This window comes from Colossoma macropomum, unplaced genomic scaffold (assembly GCF_904425465.1).
Source record: "Colossoma macropomum unplaced genomic scaffold, Colossoma_macropomum, whole genome shotgun sequence".
NCBI classification, from domain to species: Eukaryota; Metazoa; Chordata; class Actinopteri; order Characiformes; family Serrasalmidae; genus Colossoma; species Colossoma macropomum.
The window spans coordinates 47222730-47245505 of record NW_023494789.1 but is presented as its reverse complement, the minus strand read 5'-3'; the positions used below and the strand labels follow the sequence as shown (position 1 = coordinate 47245505).

The window sequence follows — 22776 nt, the reverse complement described above, 5'->3', positions numbered from 1 at the left end:
GTATGTAAATGCACTGGGTTTTGTGACATCACTAAAACAGTGACGTAGTTTCCACATGTGGACTGTGTGATCCGGGGTGTGAAGTGTACCTTTTAAAACTTTAACAGCGTTTGCATACAATGTCAAATTCAGTTTTCCGAGAGCCCTTTAAGCCCGTAGGCCCCTCCTCCGTAACGTGTATCTTTCCTCTCTCGGGTCAGAATCAGAATACCTAGATTTGTTGTTTTTATTACCTTCCCGTAAGCTGGCTAATTCTTGACCCATGTCTCACCAGCGTGTGTCCTGTGTGGTGTGTAAACATGCATTAAACAAACAGTGACCCTGAGAAGACGGCACATCACCGAACTATGTTTAAAGCCTCTTGTGTACTGTAAACGCTCTTACTGTATATGACCTTCAGTCACAAACACCACAGCTTCATCTTCCACCGCTCGCAGTGCGTGACTCAGACTGTCTGCTGGGTACTGCGTTCATTCATTCAGCGATGATTCATCCAAAATTGCAAATGTTGCTCATGATGAATTTGGGTTCCTCTAATTGTTAGAAATACCAGAGGTTTCCAGACGTACTAGTGAAAGGTGCCGTAGATACATTTAGTAGAGAATACTTGAGTTCCTGCATAATAGCCTACTTTTAGATGCTCATCTTAAAGGGCAGTTCCACCAATTTTTCAACATTTCTGTTTAATTCAGTGATTCGGATGTAAACAGTGTAATTCAGAGCGGTTTGCTGTGAAATGGCTCAGTGTGGAGAAACTTACTGACCGATGTTCTTTACAGTGGTGGTGATAGGAACAAGAGGTCACTATGTCTACAACACAAATATAGCTGTTTTATTCACTATCCAAAGTGAACCTACATCTGTCCTCTGACTTTGTGCATGTAATATTCATGATGGTAAAACAGTTCTAAATCTGATTTTACCTTATAACACCCTGCAGGTACTTCATGATGAACAGATTCTTTAAAAATATATATTTTAGGGCAAAACCTTCTCAGAGCTATCGTAAAACAATGTCTCAGGCATCAGGCAGTGTTTTCAAAACCAATTCACATAATAACTTTCTGTGAAGGACCTTTTAGAGGCATTCAACTCTTCCTATCACCACCACTGTGAACAGTTCTGACTTGATAAGTTTCTCTAGAATGGAGCATTCCACACCAAACCAGTCTGAATGGCTGTTTACATATTAACAACATAATTCTGCAGAAGTAATAAATAAATAATTGATGAATGAATGAATGGAATTCCCCTTTAAATTAAGTGTTTTAATTAAAAAATGGCCCATTTTGTAAAGCCTAGTCGTTTTTAGTTTTATTGTGTAATTATCAGTATTTGGCAATACTCAGATTTTTTATATGGGTATCAGAAAATAAAGTAGTAGAGTTTATTTATTTATTTATTTATTATTTGTTTATTTAATTACTGATTAAGACACTGAACCTCAGGCTTAATATATAACACACATCTGAAATGATATTATGTGATAACATAGTTGGTGGAATATTCTGCTGATTGTTGTTAGACTTTAGGAATATTACAGCATTTAAATGTTTGCTTATTAAGGTTGTGAAAGTCTGAAAATAAGTAAATGATGCACATCAGAATGTAGAAAAGGTCTGTTTGAATGTTTAAATCTTTGCTGCAGCTCTTAGTGTGTTTCAGGCCTGAAGTTAGTACTATTATAACATGACACCTAACAAAAGCATGGAAGACAAATCTAATGCTAACCCAATAATATTTATCTGTTTTGGATTTAATTTGATATTTAATTAAATGCAGGCAGTTCTTGTTGGAGCTGTTAAAAAGTTTGGAGTCAGTTTTTTTAATAATGTAAACCAATCTGGTTGCAAATAAATGTATAAAATGATAAAATGAATAACTGGAATTTATCCATTTTTAAAAGTTGAGATCAAATCTTGAGGCATAAAATGATTAAAAATGAATATAATTAGATAATATTTGTATATTATTGACCAGTTTATTGACTGTGTTCACAGAATTGTTGAAAAATTTCATAAATCTTCTAAATATACCTTGTACAGTGTACAGTTTGGAATATTTTAGTCCATATTAAAAGCTGTTATTATATATAAAATGTAAAAAAAATACATTCCTAACAAATTGCTGGTGTAACTAAATGATCTGCTTCAAACAAACAAAGAAAAAAAAAATATTTTCGAGCCCAGCTGACAACGCTTAGTCCTATAAACCTGTTGTAAGCGTGGAAGTTGTTCTTGACCTTTTGCCATTTTTGAATTCTCAGGCTATTGAAGGCCACCCTGCAGTTAATAGGTCAGACCTGATACTGCCTGTTCTGAGTGAAATATACAGTGCATTAGTCAAAGTGAAGATGAAGAGCGAAGTTCGGAGTGAATTTGTGAGCAGTTCACGCGAAAGGAAGCGCATGTCCATGCTCTCCCCTGTTGAGTCACACCTGTTTTCAGAGCACTTTGTGAAATGATCAGCGCTGCAGTCTAGTTCAGGAATGACCAACTCGTGTGACTAATTAAAGCTTTGTTGCAGATATCACTGCAAAGTACTGTAAAAATGAAAAGTTCACAGCGTGTAATCTTCCCACTGAAAACTTTAGATTGCCTTTTTCTGTTCTTACCTGACGTATATTATTTAGCCAGTCTTAATTTAAGGCTGAAAGACGGTCTGAAAAGTGTTCATTATACTTTTTTCTGGAGCTCCCTGTGCTCCCTGTAAGTTCTCATGTACTGAACGCACTTTAAAGATGAGCTTGTTGTTGTATCACACTGTGCAGTTTTCTCAGAACATCCCTGGAGGTCTCTGTGGGCTTGAAAAAACCCCAAAGCGCTGCAGATCTTGGCAGATGCAATTTTTGCAAAAAAAGAAAAAAAAAAAGAAAAGAAAAAAAGCGACACTACCAGTCAGGCATACTCGCAAAGCTGTGTACCTAACAGATTGATAGTAAATGGAAAACATGAATGTAAATGGTGTCATTTGATCATGCAAATAAGCTGCTTGGCCACTTTTTCCCCCGCCCCCATAAAGAAATCAACCATATTTACATAGTCAGTTGTGCTTATGAAACTTATGGAAATCAATCTTTTGTCATTTTTCCAACTACACAATTTTGTGTTGGTTCAAAGATCACTGATTTGAAAGTCAATATGGTGACTTTCAGCTCGAATCCTTGTTGGGGATATGAATTAAACATGATAAACAGTGGGGTGGGGGGTGGGGTGTGAGGGGGTAGTGTGGCTTTGAACGTTCTTGCAAACTTTCAGATGAGTTGTAATACAATAATCCTCGCCATCGAATGTGAATTAATCCTAAATGTGTAATTATTTGTGGCCCTTTGGAGCGCTCGTGGAAAAATGAACGTTTGGGTTTCTCAGTCCGTGCATGGCTGTAATGAGAAATCGCTTTTGCTTTAGTGCGGCTTTTTACAAGGCGTGAAATGCCTTCTTAACCCACACCGAGTTTACGTCTGTTAAACCGATAAGGTCATGTTTCTTAAGATGTATCCATCTGACTTAATTGGAAGTGGTTTTCATGGTCACTCTGAGTCCAGGCTAATGTAGCTCCGATGTCTTCTTCATGGTTTCCCGACTTCTGTAAAAGCTCCTCTCCAGAGCTCGTAATTGCTCCTCATTGTTTGGAGGTGGAACAGATTGAAGAATAATAAAGCTGTATGAGAATATGGAAAGCTTTCTTAAATAGATTGATTGATTGAATTCAGTTGTCTTTAATACTCATCGTGGAAAAAAGAAAGAATCATAGAGCGAGCAAATCTGAAATCATTTCACTAAGAAGAAAGGTGGAAAGCTTGCGTCTGCCTATTAAGATGCTTTTAAATGTAGACAGTTTGGAAATGTTTGATCACCTCTGGGCATTTTTTTGTTGATTTTCTGATATGAAAATAAGTTAACACGTCCTCTACAGTGGAACAGAGTGCAATTTTTTAGTGTACAATTTGTTCATGCGTTGAGTTCAACATAAACAAAATAAAACGTAACATTTAAAAATTTGCACTGGCTAAATTTTATGTTTAATTTTTTCCAATATGTTAAATTCAACAAATTAAACACAAATAAATTGTTCATTAAAATGTGCAAAAAATGTGTTCTTTTATATGTATTCGTCATTTGACCAGAGATGCCCAAATGGTTGCATAGGACTGTATATAAGCACACACAGTCATGCTCAGTAGTGGACAGTCATGGTAGAGAAAGCAATGTTTCCCACAGAAATAAACCTGGTGGGGAGCACTATCACGAGAACCCCATGGTGGAGGGGGGCTTATATCAATATATAGATGTCAGGACTTGTTACTGCATTTGTTTCCTTATTCAGGTACTTGAAATTCAGGTACTGACATGAAGCACCTCATGAACTTTGGCTAAAGTGAAGGTTTAGGTCATGATAATGACCACAGGGAACAAGACTGACACTGTGTGCTCATCTTTATTCACATCAAATTTTCTTTTTGGATTTTGTTAAAATGGGCCGAAATATACTTGGGTGGCTGACAGAATTCCTTTTGTGAAAACATTGGAAAGAGTAAGGAGCTAAATATTCCGATAACCAATAATATCAGCTGATATAATTGAAAACGGTTAAAATTCAATTCAACTTCAGTAGCTATTCTGGGTGGAGGGGCTTCCCAGCGTTCTTACCCATTTTGTTGATCTCTGGTAATTATCTCAGTTAGTTTCTCTTCATAGTTTCAACGTGTGTAGTGTTTTTATCGTATTATTCTTATACTAAAGGTTAGCTAGAAGATGGAGTACTCTGGAGAAACGCTACCCGTATGGCCACCAGGAGTCATCATCCATAGTAGTGCAGGCTGAAGCTCAGCTGCAGCGTGCTGTATGTAGCTCTCTCATTCAAATATGTGACTTACTTTTAAGGCGATACCTTCAGCACCTTTAGCGAACTACAATGGGCAGTGCTCGCCGGAGAACTATGGACAAATCAACAAGCAGCAAACTAACAAAAGCAACAGCAAAGTGGAGCTCCAGTTCCTCTCAAGAGCCTCCACTGTAACAAGAGTCCACAAGCTGTATGAATGAGAGCGAGAGGCTACAATCATGGAGGAGTTTAACCATTGACTGTGTATGTGATACATGTCATATGTACACTAGTTGGAACGTGCAGACACTGTTGCTTTCGCTGGATATTGGTGATGCAGAATGGAAGCTGCATTCACTCCGTGGAAATCATGTGATTTTCATGTCAAGGTTCTGTATTTACACAATGAGAAGATTATCGTATTGTTGCATGTTATAAACACATTCTGATGAAGGTTATTTTGCCCTCTCATACAGCTGAATGTATTACTTTTTAAACGGAACAAAGGTTTCTTCATTTCCAAACCTGACAAATTGTGCCTGAACCCAGTCCAACCCACATCAAGTTTTGAGCCCGATACTGACCCAAACGGTCCAGGTGCTGAATAAAACTTCATATTTCTAATGGCGGTGCTGGTTATATTACCGTGTACTGACAATAACAGCCACCTCGGTCACACTTTATTTGGATGGCCCTCTGTAGATGATCCACAGCTACTTAAATTACTAACAAATTTTCTGGCGATACTCAGTTCATCATCAACAACATTATGGTCAGGGTTAGGTTTAGAAGTAGGTGTAGGTTTTGCCTTGAGGTTAGGATTAGGGGTTAGGGTTAGATTTCAAGTTCAGTTGCATTTAGTAGGTATTTATTTGAATGTTAGTTGAAGATAGACTGAGCATCTATAAAGCATCTAGAGTGGACCATCCAAATAAAGTGTTACTGCCAGCCCTAGATCACAGAGAAATAAAATATAAAAAAAAATATTATATGATCATATAAAATAATCAGAGAATGCACAACGGAGATTAAATCCTGCTTTAGTTCATGTATTCAACAAACAAAGCTTTTGAGCAACGTCCATGGATGTTTTAGTTTGGAGAAACTTTTCAGTGTGCGTCAGGCATCCTGCACTAAATCTCTTGCTCATCAGTTTTCTTATGAGTGTTAGACTCGTGCTAAATTCTATCAACAACACAAGTGAGTGACATTCAGCATCCCAACCTATTTTGTAATGAAATGCAATGAAAGTAGAGAGGAAGAATAGTAAGATGTAAAACTAAAGCAGGGGAAAACTCTATTAAAGGGGGACAGGCTGCGCTCAAACTCACACGCGAAACTCAGACCCGAGCCAAGCACATCGGGTTCAGACCAGTATTTCAAGCTCTGCTTTATTGCTGTGTTTTTGCTGATACTGATTAATCGATATTATTGCCCAACCAATAAATTGGTCGACTCCTAGTAAGAATACACACGGACATTATACACATACGCATACGTGACCTATTGCGTTGTCTGAAAACAGTAGGTCAGTTCCATCTGTCCTCCCTGACCTGTCTGCCCACTGTGCTCTCTGAGTGTTACCTGTATGTGTTTGCATGTGAGTGTACATGTTCTCTGGTCCTCTGCGGCCAAAGGCCATCACCCCGGCCTTGTTTATGCCCTGGCTCTGTTTGTAAACATGCAGACGGCGGCGCCGCCGCGTGCTGCTCGGGGTCGCATCTGCCTCCCAGACTCGTACGATCCAACGTGACACGCAACAGATGTGTCACAGCACCCGGAATCTATCTCTCCGTCTCTCTCTCTCTCTCTCTCTCTCTCTCTCAATCTGTCTTGCTCTCTCACTCTCTGGCTTGCTCGCGGGCTGTGTGAAAACCAGAAATGCAGCCACCGCCGTCAGCTTAGTTCTCTGCCAAAGCCTGTCATCTCTCTCTCTCTCTCTCTCTCGCTCTCTCTCTCTCTCGCCCGAGTAGAGATGTACAATGTAGTCTGTAAGTGTATTAAGGCTGCATGATATGCACAAAACTGCATATTGTGTTTGTGATGTGCTGTGTGCACTATATGTCCAAAAGTTTGTAGACACTTGCTAATCCAGTGTTTCTTCTGAAATGAAGGGTATTAATAGGGAGTTTGTCTGTCTTCGCTGCAGTAACAGCCTCTACTGTTCTGGGAAGGCTTTAAACTAGATGTTGGAACATTGCTGTGAGGATTTGATTGCATTCAGACACTTGCAAACAAATGCTGGCGGGCTTTATGCCCTTCTAGCAGGCACTTGGCATTGTGCATGATTTATAAGCCAGTCATATTGTGACCAAAAGTCATTCTTGTGTCGAGTGGAGGCTGTGATTCATCAAAACATCCGCATAAATGAACACCCAAATCATCTGAGGTTGGTTGGATTGATCACGGCACACAAGCGTGTGCGTTGTCTTTAAGGGCTCAGTTGGATATTGCAGACTTCTGCAATACCAGCATTTCAATATATACTCAGCCCTGATATGTGGACAGTGAGGCAGATTTTGTTGTGGTTCTGTACTCCAACCCATTGAATATGAAAAGAAGCAATGGTTGGAAAGTTCAGGTATGCAATGTCAGCTTTAATTAAAGAGTATTTAAACATATGTTGGGTCTGTTCAGCCTTTTTTTACCTAGTCCCACATTTCAGTTGGCCATTAATAACTGTACAAACTGACACAGTCTGAAATAGAACGATCATGGTTACTATTTATTGGAAAATCCTTTGCATTTGATGACATACTTAAGCCTTTGAGCCATAGCAGATGTGGTGTAGCTTTGCTGGCGATGCTCCGTCTCACCTGTAATACAGTGATTTTCAAATTTTGTTTGGTTTGATGGCTTATTAATTTTAGTCTTGATCAGTGGACTTTGAGTTTGGACTTTGGAGTTTGTGTTATTTGCTCAAGAACACTCCTCTTTCTGGACATGAAAAACTGCCCACTTGTTTTTAGGGGTGGGAAAAAAGTACAGAGCAGCTGTACTTAAGTGAAAGTATGGGCTCTGTTTTAGAATGATCAGTTAAAGTGGGGGTATGGAGCCAAAAATCCTTCTTGGAAGTATTTGTGTGTACTCGAGTAAACAAAAAACAAAGTAGTAACAGAAAATAGAAAATTTTCTTTTTGTGGTGGTGTATGATGTGGTGCTGTGATGACTAATCAGTATTATTATTATTATTATCATTATTATTATTATTATTATTACTATTAATGTAGCTATTCATCTTGTTGCTGGTCATCCTCTTTCACCTTCAGCTGTTCCAAGCCTGATTGTCTTTTCCAATGAATTTATTCTCCTCACAGTTCTGTTAAGTTTAATTTTACACAGTTTATAAAATTAGTCAGTTGTTTTAATCAAAATAATTCAGATGTGCTGGAACTTGACTGATTTGTGAAGAGAAAAATTACAAAAGATAATCTTGCATTTGAGATTTGTAACACGTATTTTGAATATCTTAATAAAAAATGAAAGAGTAAAAACTTTGGAAAGTAATAGAGTAAAAGTATTCAATTTCAGTCGTACTTGTAAAAAAGTACAAATCTTTCAAAATAATGCTTAACTACAGTAGCAGAGTACAATCACCTAAGTATTTAAGGATTTGGTTGGATGTGAGCCAGTAAGGTTCCTCTGTTCACTTCAGAATTCATCCTGCTCCTGCTTATTGTCAATCACATCATCAGTAGAGATGAGGGAACCTGTTCCACTGGCAGCCACACCACCGCCGCCTCATACCACTCATTACGTTTCACAGATGAGATGGTAGGCTTTGCATTATGTGCAGTTTCTTTTCCGTAGACCGTCCTCATTCCATCACTCTGCTTCAGGTTAATCGTCTGTCCATAAGACTTTATCCCAGAACTCTTTTAAAGTACTTTAAGCAGACTTTCTGTTTACAAGGCTTTGCAGTGGTTTGTATTTTGTGGTAAAGTCTCTGAGGTCATGCTGATGTTTTCCTTGTTAGTCAGAAACCACCCTTCATTTATTTAATTTCCAGGCAACATGGTCATTAAGTACAAATAATTTATTTTTCAATGTCAGGGGAAAAAAGCAAAAAACATATTAAATGGAAAAATTCCACAGAAGCATCAACAATTACATATAAAATCTAATTTTTTAGTATTTAATGTGTCTAGTCTTGACCTTCATTAAAGCTTCCTTTTTTTCCCCCAAGAGACTCGCTTTCAGTTTTTCAAAGAAATTTGCAGCCACACTTCCAAAGTTCAGTCTTAGAAGTTGGTTTTGCATTTAGAAAGTAATGCCAAACACATCAACCCCTTGAAATCCCAGGCTTATTACAGCTTATTATTCAGTAACTACAGGGACTTTAATGCAAACTGGTAGAGCTATTCTTAGGTTATAACACTTTGGGCCCAGGCCTCTTAAGAGGTTAAATGATGTTGAGGTTTGGACTCTGGGGTGGTCTACACATCCTTTCAGACCCATAGCGTTGAGCTGTCTGCATTATGCACAGTGTTCTTGATCTTAGCTCATTCACTGCTGTGGTCTTTTGTACTGAGGATCTGGTTGGACATGGTTGGAGCGTATGAAGTGCTAAGCTCACCATTGTGTTCTTCCTTCTTAAAGGGCAAAACAGTTGATTTTGCCACATGGAATGTTTTGGCTGTATCTCTGCTAGATTTATTCTGCTCTTTCAGCTGCACTATGATCTGCTTTAGTGGCATTGACACATCTTTGGCCCACATGTTGAGAGACAACAGCAACAGATGCAAATGCAGCATCCAGAATCAACACTAGACCTTTTTTTAGCTCTGTTCTGCACAAACTAATGATGCAACAACGCACAGCTGGCGTAGAAACAGCTGAGCTGCCAGTGGAGCAGCAAGCTTATAAGCATTGTTTCATTTCAAATCGAATGTGCTGGAGTCCAGAGCCAAAACAACAAACCTTATATTACTGTCCAGTCCAGTTTGCCAGCAGTATAATATGCAGCATGTCACCTATTCATTATTGCGCACTGATCTTCCTGATGTGGAACTGGCAGCATGATGCTGACATCTGAAGTTCGTTAGGCACTGTTTGTGTCTTTTTGATGCAGTCTTGGTCAAATAAATAAATAAATGAATAAAGATAAACCTCAAAAGTTACCATGGTAACAGAATAAAATTACACTCAAGAATGAAATTAGTAAATAAATGTTAATGGACAATGAATCCTAGTAATGAATGTTAATGATGTTAATAAGATGAAACTTTCCTCACAAATAAGCTTGAGTAGAAGTAAACATATTATAAAATTGTAAAATACTCGAAAAAGTACAAATCGATCACAATTTTACTTGCATTACTTGTATGTAATGTTGACTGTTTTACAATCATCAGCATTACAAACAAAAACTCAAACACTATAGGTTCACTGGTGGTTTTGGATAGTAAATAAGATGGCTATATTTGTGTTGTAGACATTGTGACGCCTGGTTCCCATCACCACCACTGTAAAGAAATCTGAGTCAGTACGTTTCTCTACAATGAACCATTTCACATCAAGCCAGTCTGAAAGACTCTGTTTACATCTCAACCATTGAATTATGCAGAATCTTTAAAAAAAAAATCGATGGAATTCCCCATTAATAGGCCGAGATGATGTATCGGTCAGGCGCTAGTTTCAACTGAAATGTTCTTTGATCCACATTGTGGATGGAATCACATGTGGACAGCAGCATCTCTCACCGCTCTGCTTTTCAGAGACTCACTCAGACGAGGTCCATATATTTCTTTCTGTCGTTTCTTTTAACATATGCAGCTCCTCTTTTTTAAAAGACAGACAGACAACGCAGAGTCAGAATCTCCCTCTCAAAGCCCAAAGATCAAAGCCACTCTCACCCTGTCCATCTCTTTGCATGCAAAACCATCTCTCTCGCCTCCCTCCCCTGCCGTACGGGCCTGAGGACGTTAGGCCAGCCCTATCGTTAACTCTGTCTTGTCCAGTTTAATCTGACCATCTCTTCCAGACCCATAAGCAAATTGTGTGGGATGGCCTAACTGAAAAGAACAGCAGGTTCGCAACATCTTAACAAGCCACTCAAGGAAGGACTGGAGAACACAAACTGGGGCTTCAGGCTTTATTAGTATTATTATAATACATTTTATTCAAATGTGTGGAATCACTTGTATTATATACAGTAATAACCTGTACAGTGGGGTTTAAATATTAAAAACTATTTGCGAAAAGATATTTTTAGATCAGTATTTAGTTTTGATCAGTAATTCAAGAATTCTCTGAACAGTAAGTTATTAAATGAAACATAATGTACTGTTTACATTTTGTCTCAAGTGATTTGCTTTGAGATTTGCTATTCATTTTTGAAATGTAATGAAGTCGATATAAATTTTATTGTAACTTTGTTTTCAATGCAGCTTTCTCGGTGGTTTTCTTATTTCCTCACACATTTAGTATTTCTTAATTTTCAGTTGCAGCCTTATCCTAATAATTAAGACCATATTAGAATAATTTTATACATTTATCTGCTAACAGATTAGTTTTATATTACGGAAAACACAAATTCCAAACTTTTCAGCTGCATCAAAATTGGAGCCAGGCAACAAAAATGCAGAGATGCTATAAATAAAATAAAAATAAATATTAATCATTAAAAAAAAAAACAATGGCGATCACGTTTGAGTCGACTTCAGGGGCCGGTGTGGCATGTTGTCGTTACAAACGTGCCATTTAAGAAGCATTTGAGTTGCTTCTCCGCTCTGAATGACTTGTTTTTCTATACCAGTTGCCGCAAGCATTACAGTTAGTCTATGTAAATTTCATATCAACATAGTTACACTTGGTAAAGTGCCATCTGTGTGGGTGGGCTCAGCAGCACATACAAACAGTGGGGATGGACATGCAGGTTTAAATGACCACCAGTTTCAGCAGGAAACAGATGATCACTTGATTTAATCTGGATATTATGTATCTGGTATTTGTGTGTGTAAATGCTGAATGTGGGTGGGGGGGGTGGGGGAAGAGCACAAACCGCTATCGGGCAGTGTGTAGCTCACACATGTATGGAAATTGCTAGCAAATATCTCCATCTAAAGTGAACTATTTAAATATTCAAATATGACCCCAAAACAATTTGACGGAGCTGCTTTGCATGAGGTGTTATTTGTTGGTGTGGATGGGTTGGAAGAGGCAGGAGAACTGGAAACAGACCCTGGTGTGGAGATCTTCCCGCAGCTTGTTAGCCGTAGTGAGAAAAGAACAGCTTACTTTGTCTGACTTCACATCTCGGTAAGTTTCCTTCGTAGAGAATTAGTTCATGTCTGATCTGCTGACTTCAGTGACAAAATTTATCATGTGAAAAAATGGCACAATGCCATAAAAGAATCCCTTACGGCTGGTTCATTAGAACCATTTTTGTGGACGAGATGCGCAAATTTGTTTTTGAAGTTTAAAGAACCTCCACATAATGTTAAATTCAGTTAAAACTTTGCCAAGAACCCTTTAGGAACCGGTATGGTGTCCATATGGCTGCTAATATTTTATTTTATGTCTGTGTTCAGAATTTCTGTGAACTTAAACACATCTAAAATTTCTCTGCGCATTGCAGTGCACGCGATCTTAAAGCTTCTCCAGCTTTAAACTGGAGCGACGCGGCACGAGCGGCAAACCTGAACTGCTTACCAACAGAAAAGCAGAGAGCATTTTAGACCATGTATGTCTCTAAATGTAAATGGTCATATAAAGTCCATCATGACAATTTCTGATCATAGCTACTGTCCCTAGCTTGGCTATGGCTACATTTAAACAATGATACCATTTACATTATATCATATTACAGAGGAGATGTATTTTGTATATATGTATGTGTAGCATTAGACGTTAAACTAAACAGTTAAACTAAATAGGAGTTTTAGATGTTGTGGGGTGCAGAAGGCTACCTAACCTGAACTTAAACGCTTCGGTAACTGAGGTGTGGAGTGGCTCCACCCCTGTTAAAGCAGGCTCATCCCCATTGTAACAGGATTTCATTCCACTTTTGATGAAGATTTTTATGTTGTGTCAGGCATATTTTCAATCTGCTGGTCTTGCTGAGTTTCTTTTTTCTTTCTGTGTTTTACCAACTAATGGAAATGCTGACATATTTAACTGGACTGTGGCCAGTAAGGATTTAATATTAATATTAGGATAAATATGAAAGCAATAATGCAAAACGTTGTCATTTTATGCATTTCAGTGTGTTTCGTTTTACCTGCTTTCGAACTTCTCTTTGCGTCTACTTAGCTGACTGGACATTGTGAAGGCTACTTTTTGGTAAACCTATCTTGCATTAGTGTTTGTATGCATTTAGTCTGATGCTATATGGTGTTTTATCAAGCTGAATTATTGGAAAAAAGTTATTGAACAGCTAAACTGTTTTAAATAGTTTACTTAGCTGTCACTGATATATTTCACTGTACTGTGGCCAGTAATATTAGAATGAATATAAAAACAATAGTGCAAAAAGTTGTGATTTTATGCATGTCTGTGTTTCATTTTAACCCTTTTCGGAGTTCTCTTTGTGGCTCTGTGCATGACCGTGGGCATTGTGAAAACTCATTTTTTAGAAATGTATCCTTTTATTTATTTATTTTTTACTGTGTTAGTGTTTGTATGCCTTTATTCTGATGTTATGTGGTGTTTTTACAAGCAAAAATGTTGGTCAAATTCAGATAAATTGAAATCGCTTAGGTACCTCAGACATTTAAACAGTACTGCTTACACACTTGTATGTACATAGCTGAATACCCTTAATTCTTATTCTCTTGCCAAATTAACAGTGTGAAGGTTCAGGTTTGCACATTGGGAGAGGGGTTTCTTGACGTTTTTTCTGGTGTCAGGCGAAGAGCCCAGCCCGATTAGCCTCTCACTGTGCCCTGTGAGTGCGATACTATTGGCCATGGCCTTCCAAACCTCATCATTTCTCTCAACTTTTAAACACAATGGGTTCTATTGTAGACATGCTGGGCAGATGTTTATTTAAAGTCTCCTCTCTCACACAGTAATGCATGTCGCACCCAAAGAAAACAGACCGTTCCTCCTGTGTTTGACAGGGAAGGGAGGAGGCACAGAGGCAGAGAAAAGAGACAGAGGGGAAAAAGGGGGAATAAATTGAGAGACAGAGAGGTGATTTACTAGGAGGGGGAGAGAGTGAGCGAGAGAGCGAGCGAGCGAGAGAGCGAGGGAAGGAGATGGAGTGAGAGGTAACATCTGTAAAGGAACAAACCATTGCGGGGGGAGTGCTGGAGACAAATTCTGAGGGGTTTTACAGCAGAAAGAAAGAGAAAGATTACTCTAGCAATCCGTGACGTGTAGTGAGTATCAACGAGAGGTGTAATTAGGGGGAATCAGCGATTTTTAATTTTAATTCTGTTCTATATGCTGCGCAATAACTGAGAAGCAATGAATAATTTAAAGGCGAGAACTGGCACAGGACACTGTTTAAATTTAGCTAGTGTCATTGTCCAGCTGCCTGATTAATTGGTTATCTGTCTCAACTTTACATCCGAATGAAATATCTATATTCATCGCCCCTCGTTTTTTCACCCCACGCTGCACAGAAAAATTTCTAATCATGCGATGAAAAGATGTGGTTGAGCGAAGATTTAAAATGGGTTCTGCTGTGAAGCTTTTGTGCTGGAGTAGTTGGATGTCTAGCATCTGTTCATTTTTGTATGAGAGAAATGGCATATTGTAAGAATGTGTGAGTGATTTTTGGCATGTTTTATTATAAAGTGATTCAAGATAGTACATTAATTTGTATGTTAGAATAAAAGAGTAGAATATACCTTCCCCTCTGTAGGAGACATGCACTGTAATGCTATGTTTACATGTTGTTGGCCTTGAAAAAAATCAGTGACAGTATGTGACCTACAGCAGCATGCAGTCATGTAAATGTTGCCATAGCGATAGTATTACTGGAATAACATGTTCTGTCCCAAGTGCAGAGCGATGGTGTTAGACGCTGTTTTGTCCTAACGTGGTTTTGAACACACTATTGTGTGTTTTTTGTTTGTTTTTAAACGGTCAACATTCAGTTTATTCCACCGCTGCAGCTGACTGCAAAAGTTTGGACAGTTGACTTTTGCATTCCATTCAAAAACATGGAAAGTCTGGTTTGCCTTCGTCTTTGTACCATCATAATGTAAATGCAGCATAAGGGTGGGCGATTTGACCAAAGCATACTATCCCAATCTGGGCTGCAGTGGTCACTGCCATGACCACATGTTTCAGTTTCCACCCATATCAGCGCTGTCCTAACAAAAACATTCTTAACTTACAATGCAAGTTATTGTAACACAATTTTATCACAAACCGTTTTGATCCATTTCTATTAATCATGAAATGCTCACACAATGTAAAGGGCAGCTGCTGTCAAATGAGGTAGAAAGATATAAAGAAGGATGGAGGGATTGTGCCATTTCTGTAACACACCGCTTGTGGTTGTTCCTGTATTAAATCAGTGTAGTGTTTTATACCCTCTCGGCAAGCAGCAGTAGCGGCCATGTGCACACAAAGTGTAGTTTTAAACTTTGTGAGTTTTTGAAATGCACTCGACGTTTACATTCAGTGATACAGTGTGCAGTAGGCTCTCCAGAGTTAAACGTTTGTTTAAATCTTAGTCCCATGTAAATATGTGGTCCTGTTCTATATCAGAGTATTGAACAAACACTCGTAGTTTCGAATGTGTGACACCACCCCACCTCCCCACCACCCCACCCCATATCTGATGGTTTTTGAACAGTTTGGAGTGCTCAAAATGCACCAGCGAAACAGCAGTGCCACATTTTAAAAATACTGAAAGGCTACAATGAGTAAAGTGATTTATTTTGTCATTAAATATTCACAAAAATATTTAAAAAAAAAATAAGAACAGATAATGGCGTAATGGGCTGACATTCTGCTATACAAGTTATGCAGTTACTAAACATTGGTGTAAACCTTTTTTATGATGTATGTAGTTGTTCAGCGTTCTACAGGTACAGGTGATACCCACAATACACTCAGGAAAGCAAACTGTGACATCATTTTTCACGATAAGTCACATATTCCAAAGTGTAGGTAGAAAGTGAAATACAGGGTCATTCAAAAAGATTCATCCGAATTCAAAGCGCCATATTTTTACAACCATGAGGTGCCTAGGAACCAATCACAATCCAATTGAAAGAGGGGGTCATAGAGTTTCTGACTGTCACCGGAAGATGTCTCCCTTCATTCTGCAAGGAGATGGAGACCCCTGAGCAGAAAACGTTTTGCGTTCTCCACTTCTGGCCCCCCAAGATCACCAGATCTCAAGCCACTCCCAACAACACTGGATGATCTCCGAAATCGCATTGATAGAGCTGTGAGTGCAGCGACACCCGACATGCTTAATCCAGTATGGGATGAATTTGACTATGGCGTTGATGTTGTCTGTACAGCTGGAGGAGGTTCATATTGAGCACTTGTACAATTACATAAGTTTATTTACATAAGAAAATTTATGCTCACTTAAACCATTTACAGTTTACTGCATTATTTCTAATGAGTTACGAATTAAAAAAATTATTTTGAAATCGGATGAATCTTTTAGAATCACCCTGTATTTTAAATGCTGATGACATTTCAAATGACAATGCATTTCAAAACAGGCAGCAGTTCGTAGATTAATACAGAGATTAAACTCTTTGTGTACCCTAAGTTACACTGCACCAAACAGAACTGTTTATGATTCATAGAGCTGAAGCCAGAAGCCAGAATCTTTCTCTTTGTACCACAGCGCACAAAACTATCCATTCTTGTGTAATTCGTTTAGAGATTCTCGGGTGTTTTTGGAAATGAGGTCATTAAACCATTGGACACTAGTTTGTGGCATATTTGGTTTGGGTTTTTTGAAGTTGCTTGCGTAAGCCGGTAATGACAGGATAGTAGGCCAGAGTGGAATGATATTTCATGCATACATCCAGACTAAATATATCTTTGGCTCTTTATGGAAGTCTCAGCTGACCAACTCTCCGACTCTCATCAGCTGATCGTTCTTTTATATTGAATAATTGATTTGTATCCCTTGAATAATTGAGTGATGTTAATTTCTGATCAAATTAATATTAACACTCCCTTAAATATTGATGCGGTGGGAAGAGAGCGTTAAACCGATGGAACTGTTAACAGTCTGATAAATAGACACGGGCAAATCCCGAGTTAGTCTGGAGCCATTAGTCTTTCGTCAGGACTCGTATAAAGGGGTGAAAAATGAATGAGATGTTTTTCAGATCTTCCGGGTCTTAGGGCCCCGCTGAGGGAAGTTTAAGGGTTTCCTCTCCAGCTGAATTCTAAAATAACACTGTCTGGCCTCAAAAGATGTCTTGAGGTTTCTAACAGTGATAACCTGGCCAACAGCTCAAACTGCTACAGTTCTACTTTTTCTGAAATGAATGAATGCATTATGAAATAAAGAAATAAAGAAATGAGCACATTATTTCTTTACATCTTCATAAAATTGTTAACATCTGGCATTTTGGGCATAGGATATGTGTCCAAAAGTATCCAGACATGCCTTTCATTAGTAATTTTGGCTATTTAAAGGTGTGCTCATTGCTGATGCATGTGTACAATCTCTGTTGAATAGAATGGAATGCTGCACAGCCTAAGGTCACCGTGCCCGATGTTAAGCGTTGGTTAGAGGTATAAAGCCCCCCAGCATTGGGCTGTGAAGCTGCGTTCTCTGGAGTAATGGAGCTCTATCCAGTTCCTTTGGAGTGAGAACTAATCCAGAACTGATCATCCAACATTAGTACCTGAAGTCACTGATGCTTTTATGGCTGAATGCAATCAAATCCTCACAGCAATGTTCCAACATCTTCCGTAAAGCCTTCCCAGAAGAGTAGAGGCTGTTACTGTTGTTACTGTTGTCACTGTCGGAGCAAAACCTTGTATATCGTCACTGTCAAAGAAAAACAAGTGTCTCCTAAATAGTAACTAACAAAATCTTTCTTATCTTTCAGTGTAAGTTAATGTAAAGAGATTTTAGAGAAGTTCTATTGGTCCATTCCTCATTAAATTTTCATATAACATGAAGGACAGCTGGTGTGTTGAAATGGTGTAGAAAAAAAAAAAATGCCAAAAATGGAGATGTATGGTTTTCATTGGGCAGCGACTGTAGCGACTATATCCGTTCTTCTTATACACAGTTTGAAAATACCAGCTGTCCTGTATGTTGGGTCAAAATTTCATGAGTAATACATCAGTAGAAATGGTCCAGAATGACCAGAATAAAATCTTATTACACACACCTTGCGTTGAAAGTTAAGATTTTTTTTTTCTTCTCCTGTAAAGGTATATAATGCTAATCCAGGTGGAACTTTTGTATTTTATAGATGTGTATCCATATCGACAGATACGTACTTGAAAGATGTCATATATTGGCATTGACCCACGATTCCCATATCGGTGCATCTCTAAAAAAAATTCCTTTACTCCTGGCATGATGGTCCCTTTCCATTAATGAATGTGGTACAGAGGGGCTGATAAACTGTGCCACAACAGATGGGCTACAGTAACGGTCATTGTACACCTGTATAGTGCACCTAGGCCAATGAGAACGACTAGTTTGTTCTTTTGTACTCCCTCCTATATGTACACCTGTGTATATATATATATATATATGTGTGTGTGTGTGTGTGTGTGTGTGTGTGTGTGTGTGTGTGTATGTGTCTATGTGTGTGTGTGTGTGTGTGTGTGTGTGTGTGTATGTGTCTATGTGTGTGTGTGTGTGTGTGTGTGTGTGTGTGTATGTGTCTATGTGTGTGTGTGTGTGTGTGTATGTGTCTATGTGTGTGTGTGTATGTATGTATGTGTATATATATATATATATATATATATTAGGGGTGGGAATCTTTAGGTACCACGCGATTCAATTCGATTATGATTCAGAGGCTGCAATGCGATTATAAAACGATTCTCGATGCATCTTTTTTCTCTATAATTTCTATCTTCCTACTGTCTGAAAACTTGGTAGTTTTAAAGCAAAGTATTTGTAATGATCCATAATGTAAATGTATTATGGATCATTACAAATACTTTGCTTTGAATATTTTTTATTAATAAATCAAATGGAAGTGATGTGGCAAGTGAGCATTTTTTAATTGTGGTAAGTGGGTATTTTCGAGACTGGGCCCTGAATCTCGGCTCCAAAGTGTGCAGCATAGCGCAAAACAGCAGGTCACATAGCACCGAAGTCTGGCCTCGCCAGTAGCGAACAAAAAACAGAGATTAAGACGAACATTTGGAGGACTTATTCGCATTTATAAGCAGCGCGGTGGGTTAAATCTGCTGAGAGACTGTCTTTCTCTAAACAGTTGCGAAAATGAACTCACTTCTCTTTCGAAATTCCCTTTCCACCTTAAATGGTGCAGCAGTTACATTCGGCGCCTAGGGCACAATTTAAGGTGGAACGGGAAAATTAGAACGAGAAGCGAATGAGAAGACTTCAGCCTTGTAAAACAGCCGGACGCTGAGACATTTTACAAGAAACTCTTCTAGATTTGAAGAAAAGTGTTCTGGCGGAGACGGGAGGAAAGCGGCTAAAGCTAAAGCTTAAAGCAGAGCGAAGTAAATCTGTGCTGTCGTTTATATTGTTTAGTCTATACTACGACATTAACACACACTGAGACATACTGGACATTAAATGTTGCGGCTCCTGAGGTGGTTTGACTTTGTTGAAAGGACAAAACGGCTCTTCTTATCATTTGGGTTGTGACTCCTGACCTAACCTGGCTTTTAATGCAGAGAGAGCTGGTCGGATTTCTCACTCATCCAGTAGTGTCTTTGTTATGTGCCGCCACAGACTGTCCGGGCGCTGCACTTACCCACCTCCAAGTTCTGCCTTTTGCGTTCCGTCAACGTTACGTTATAAATTAAATATTTAGAAAATCGATTTTTGACATTTATGAATCGATTCAGAATCGTTCACATCCGCATCGCGATGCATCTAAGAATCGAGTTTTTCCTGCACCCCTAATATATATATATATAGATAGATAGATAGACAGATAGATATAGATATAAAACGTGTGTGTGTGTGTGTGTGTGTGTGTGTGTGTGTGTGTGTATGTATATATATATGTATGTGTGTGTGTGTGTGTGTGTGTGTGTGTATATATATATATACCTTATATCTCTATTTTTGTCGTTTTTCAGTTTTTGACAATTTGAAAATGGCAGTTGTTCTTTACATTGTGTGAAAATTTCGTGATGAACGGACCAATAAAAATCCATCAAAATTGCTTAGAAAAAATGTCTTAAAAGTAAAGAACGTTTTTGCCTTCTCCTTTAAAGTTACTGTTTTAGTATATGTATAGATAGATTAATAGATGTAAGCGCTGCAGTCATTTTTGACAGTTATGTGGTTCTTCTTCACATTTCATTTCATCTGTGGAATTTCCTTCTTCTAACGTGTGGCCTGGATTTATTAATCTGCGTTCTTCCAGCTCCCATGCTCTCCAAATTGACTGCATATTTTATTTTTGCATAACAATGTATTGCCAAAATTAAATATTCATAGTCATCCGAAAACAATACGTTGCTTCAGCTAAAATGATAGCCCCTGTAATAAATATGGTCACGTTTAATGATATTACTGAATTTTAATGCTGGTTTAAAACCATAATAAAGGCAACATGAAAGACTTGCTATTCAGCGTTAGATAGCCAGGGAGAAGCAAATGATTTCGACTATGTGATATTTAAATTATTTTCAGATGAACAGAGAATTGAGCAGGGAGATGGAGAGGGGTTTCCGCTGGTGATACTTCGGGGGCTTTGTTTCCGTGGTGTGGCTCATTAGCGGAGCAAGGCCGTGGAAGCACCAGCGCACACAGACACACACGCGCACACACACACACACGCAGTCACACTCAAACACACTGTAACTCGGAGCCCCCTTTAAGGGGCTTTAAGCGTGCCGTTTAAAGCGCACGCTGGCTCTTTGAGGAACGGCTGGCCGAGGATCTGGCCTGATTAAAATGACAATAGTCTAATTAACTCGACCTCGGTGTCGCCGCACAATGCGGACGTTTGGCCCGCGAGCCTCCCTTATTCTCTGCGTCTTTGTCTTCACCCAGTTCCAGAAGTGAGACATTTTGTCCTCCCCCTCTCTCTTTCTCAACGTACTGCTCCAAACCATTTTTTCCCAATGCAAGATTGTGCTAATGGCAATTATTTTTATAAGCTAATTAAATTGAGGGCTTTCTCGTTGCTTTCGCGCCCAGCCCTTGAGGGAGTTTGTCATTTAAGAAGGGGGGGGTGCATTACAAGCACCTTCAAGCAGTTGTTAGCCATTCGAACTACTATGCACACTTAAAAAAACCTTCTGTTTGCATTCAACCTGATTTGGTCTCTCTCAACACGCTTAATTACTCTTGTTCTCAGCTCACTGCAGTAGCAGCTGAAGAAGAACCACTCAACTATATATCCACAGTCCATTGCTGGGGGGGGGGGGGGGGGGGTTAATACCCCTTTAGCCAACACTTGGCAATGGGCATGGCGAGCTTAGGCTCATCCAGCTCTATTGGTCAATGCTTTTCTACGAAGAGTGTACAACCTGTGTTTGTGCAATGGCTGCATCTTAAAGTACCTTAATTCTCTAATTACAAGCCCTGTCCTGATAATTTTGGACATATTGTGTGCATGTAATGTACAGTCATATTCCAAAATCATTACATGCTTTGTTGATCTAAGTGAAAATAAGTCAACACATTTTTGGGAAACAAGCTCTCTGCAAATTTTAGTATACATTTTTTATTTTTTTGCCGAGTTTAATTTATTAGAAAAACATACAATTTAATATAGGCCACATTTTATGTTTATTTTCCAGTATATTGAATTCGGCAGATAAACTGGAATTTTGCATTAAATTTTCGCAGAAGGGTGTACAACATAACGGAAACGCAATAGAAACTAGTCATACGCATTGGGCTACCATATAGATGCACTATACAGGTGTACAATTACAGTTACAGACTGTAGGCCAACTGTAGCTGTACAGTTTATCAGCTCCCTCTACCCCTTTCATTACTGGAAGGGGCCCATTATGCCAGGTGCGAAGACATTTACAGACATGCACTGATGGGAATTGTGGGCTGATTCTGGTATCCAGTCTCTTTCAGTTGCATATCCATCAATGCAGATTTGCGTTTATAAAATGCTGCTCCTGGATTAGCGTTACATAGAAATAGACATTTATTTCTTTATGGCTACAACTGCAGTAAAATGAATAAAATATAGTATTTGGTGGTATACCAGTTAAAATATTTAAGGTATATTAAGGTATACTGGTATCCCATTAAGAACAGCTGGTAGTGCAGCGAACAAACAGTGCAAAAGCAGCAAGGTTATCCTGTTTAGCTGAATGGCTGAGTCAGGGATGTTTCAGGGATGTTTAATGCGTCTTCCGCTGTGTGGTCAGATGTAGTTATTGGTTTTCCGAGGTAAAGACCATGACCGTAGTTGAAAGGAATGGCCAATCAAGTGGGGTTAGTCTTTAGCCTAGCATGGACACCAAAGCGCTAGCCGCACTTCTGTGTCTTGTTATATTTGCTTCCAGCAGTGTCCGACTGTCCTATATGTAAGCGTGAGTGTGTGGGATGCACATATGAGACAACAGAATTGAGAAATTCGTACATTTAGCCTCTTTTTTACTGGGACAGAGAAAGAGTTGCATGCATGCTTACATATACATGTGTTGTTAGAGCTAGGATGAAAAAACAAAGTTGTGTTTTGTATGTATTGTATAATGTTTTACTATTTTGCACAGTTAAATGTGTTCTAATCAAAAGTAAGTCCCAGAATAATCAAATATAAATAAATATGTTGCTGCTGTCGGGACAAAACATTGTTTCTCCATTTTTGCTGTTTTTCCTGATAAACAGACAAACAGAAATGGTTCAAACTAAATTATTTATCCATT

At 38.7% G+C, this 22776-nt stretch overlaps 1 protein-coding gene across 5 annotated transcripts in view; it reads left to right on the top strand.

The window, feature by feature from the left end:
- foxp1b (forkhead box P1b) overlaps positions 1 to 22776 on the top strand; it is a 285913-nt gene that overhangs the window by 63573 nt on the left and 199564 nt on the right. Inside the window, exon 1 of one of the 5 annotated variants that reach the window (XM_036571535.1) lies at positions 11861 to 12084. The exons of 3 other annotated variants lie outside the window; for them this stretch is intronic. The gene's annotated coding sequence lies outside the window, so the exon portion shown is untranslated. Of the gene's footprint in view, positions 1 to 11860; positions 12085 to 12827; positions 12957 to 22776 lie in introns of those variants that run through there. One more of the 5 variants, XM_036571537.1, reaches the window with a different exon arrangement.